The following is a 2,601-nucleotide window of genomic DNA, read 5'->3' on the forward strand; positions in this document are numbered from 1 at the left end:
AAAACAATCAAAACCAAGTCGCAGTCTTTAAGGAACATAAAATCCAGTTAGGAAGACAGGCATAGCCACATTTCTGAGATCCCTCTGATCATTCTGTGAATTCACATAAGAGTTAGGCTTTTTTCTAGTGAGTATAATCACTTATAATCTGTCAGTAGGTGAGGTGACAAACTGAATGGTATACGTGTGTGGCACGTGATCACAGGGGAAGCACCGCCTGCATCGGGGTCAGGCACAAGAATGTGTTTGAGGTGAACCCTAAAAGATGGGTAAGATTTAAAAAGTGGGTAGAGATGAGGAAACGGGTTAACCATGCCATTTCTTTTGTTTGTTTTGTTTTGTTTTTAAGTTTTTATTTAAATTCCAGTTAATATTACAGTGTAATATTAGTTTCAGGTGTACAATATCATGATTCCACACTTCCATACATCACCCAGTGCTCATCACAAGTGCACGACTTAATCCCCATAACCTATTTAACCCATCCCCCACTTACCTCCCTTCTGGTAACTATCAGCTTGCTCTCTGTAGCTAAGAGTCTGTTTCTTGGTTTCTCTCTCTCCCTCTCTTTTTGTTTCGTTTATTATATTCCAAATATAAGTGAAATCATGGTACTTGTCTTTCCCTGACTGACTCAGTTTGCTTAGCCTAATACTCTCTAGTTCCATCCATGTCATTGCAAATGGCAAGATTTCATTCTTCTTTATGGCTGAGTAATATTCCATTATATATGTGTATATATGTGATATATACATATATATACACTATATATATACACATATGTACTATAGTATATATAATGTAATGTACTATATATTATATATATAATATTCCATTATATATATATATTTATATATATAATACTCCATTATACACACACACACACACACACACACACACACTTCTTTATCCATTCATCAGTTGATGGACACTTGGGCTGTTTCCATCATTTGGCTATTGTAGATAATGCTGCTGTAAACATCGGGGTGCATATATCCCTTTGAATTAGTGCTTTGAATTAGTACTGCAATTGCTGGATGGTAGAGTAGTTATTTTTTTAACTTTTTGAGAAACCTTCATGCTGTTTTCCAGAGTGCCTGCACTGGTTTGCATTTCTACCAACAGTGCAAGAGGGTTCCCCTTTCTCCACATCCTTACCAACATCTGTTGTTTCCTGTGTTGTTAATTTTAGCCATTTTGACTAGTGTGAGGTGATATCTCATTGTGGTTTCCATTTATATTTCCTTGACTATAATTGATGTTGAGCATCATTCCATGTGTCTGTTAGCTATCTATATGTCTTCTTTGGAGAAATGTCTATTCATGTCTACTGTCCATTTTTTAATGGGATTATTCATTTTTGGGGTGTTGAGTTTTATAAGTTGTTTATAGATTTTGGATACTAATCCTTTATTGGATATGCCATTTGCAAATATCTTCTTTCATTGAGTAAGTTGCCTTGAATAGTTATGATTGTTTTCCTTTGCTGTGCAGAAGCTTTTTATTTTGATGTAGTCCCAGTTGTTTATTACTGCTTCTGTTTCCCTTGCGTCAGGAGACATTTCTAGAAAGAAGGTGATGTCAGAGAAGTTACTCTCTGTGGTCCCTTCGAAGATTTTTATGGTTTCAGGTCTCACATTTAGGTCTTTAATCCAATATCAATTTATTTTTGTGCAAAATACACAAGCTTAAAGCTAAATCTCACCCTTTAGTACATCAGTGGATTGGATATGGTGGAAAATATCACTCCTGACACCATCCCACCGATCATATTAATTAGAGGAGTTTCATCTTCTAAATACTCTACAAATAATCCCTTCAAGCTCCAGTAAGTGCCAGTTTTAATGGTGCTATATGATGCCGGTCTTAGTAAAACAGGAGCTATTTCAGAATACAGAGCCAAAACACCTTCTTCTTTACAGATTGAGAACCAAGCATGAAAGATTCCTCAGAATTTTACCCCATTAAAGTGGACATCAATACTTTCATCTTGTACTTGAAGTTACATTTTGGTTAGGTCCGCAAGGAAAGTTCCAAGCTCAGCAACAACAAAGGCAAGGCTGCCATATACAAAGGGTTTCCGATTCAGACTGAACATCTCATTGCTTACTTTCCTGGTGCTGCTTGGGATCATGGGACAACTTGGGAGCCGAGGCTCCCACAATCTGAAACGCCACCACAACCCCAACTCTGAAGCACTGAGACCAAGGGAAGTAACCAAATCGTTGCCTAGGCGACGGTGGCTCAGGCATTCCAACACAGCCTCCTCAAAGCCTAAAAAAGTACAAAATAGGAGGTGGAAATGACAGGGTTCTTAACAGAGGAGTCTGAAAGGCTATGGGTGACCATGCCATTTCAATGTGAAATCCAATTATCAGATAAATCATAGCCACAGCAGACTTGGATTTCTCTTCCACTGCCACTACCCCATCCCTTTTGTACCTGACACCAAGGAAGCATACTAATAGGATGACAGACCAAAGCACTTCTCAGAGCCATACTGTTGTTACAGGTAAGCTTACCATCCTTATAGGTGGAACAGCATCTTTCCTTATCTCTTGTGATTTCCCTTCCTATAATAAGCAGATCCAGGCAGGGCCC

The 2,601-nt window shown here is 38.2% G+C and overlaps 1 pseudogene; it reads right to left on the reverse strand.

Moving 5' to 3' along the window:
- Positions 1 to 1,708: 1,708 nt before the first annotated feature.
- Positions 1,709 to 2,252, reverse strand: LOC124521038 (brain mitochondrial carrier protein 1-like; annotated as a pseudogene).
- Positions 2,253 to 2,601: the final 349 nt, after the last annotated feature.

This window comes from Lynx rufus, unplaced genomic scaffold (genome assembly GCF_022079265.1).
Source record: "Lynx rufus isolate CCGP_SWC_20201006 ecotype Redwood Valley unplaced genomic scaffold, mLynRuf1.p SCAF_3, whole genome shotgun sequence".
NCBI lineage: Eukaryota > Metazoa > Chordata > Mammalia > Carnivora > Felidae > Lynx > Lynx rufus.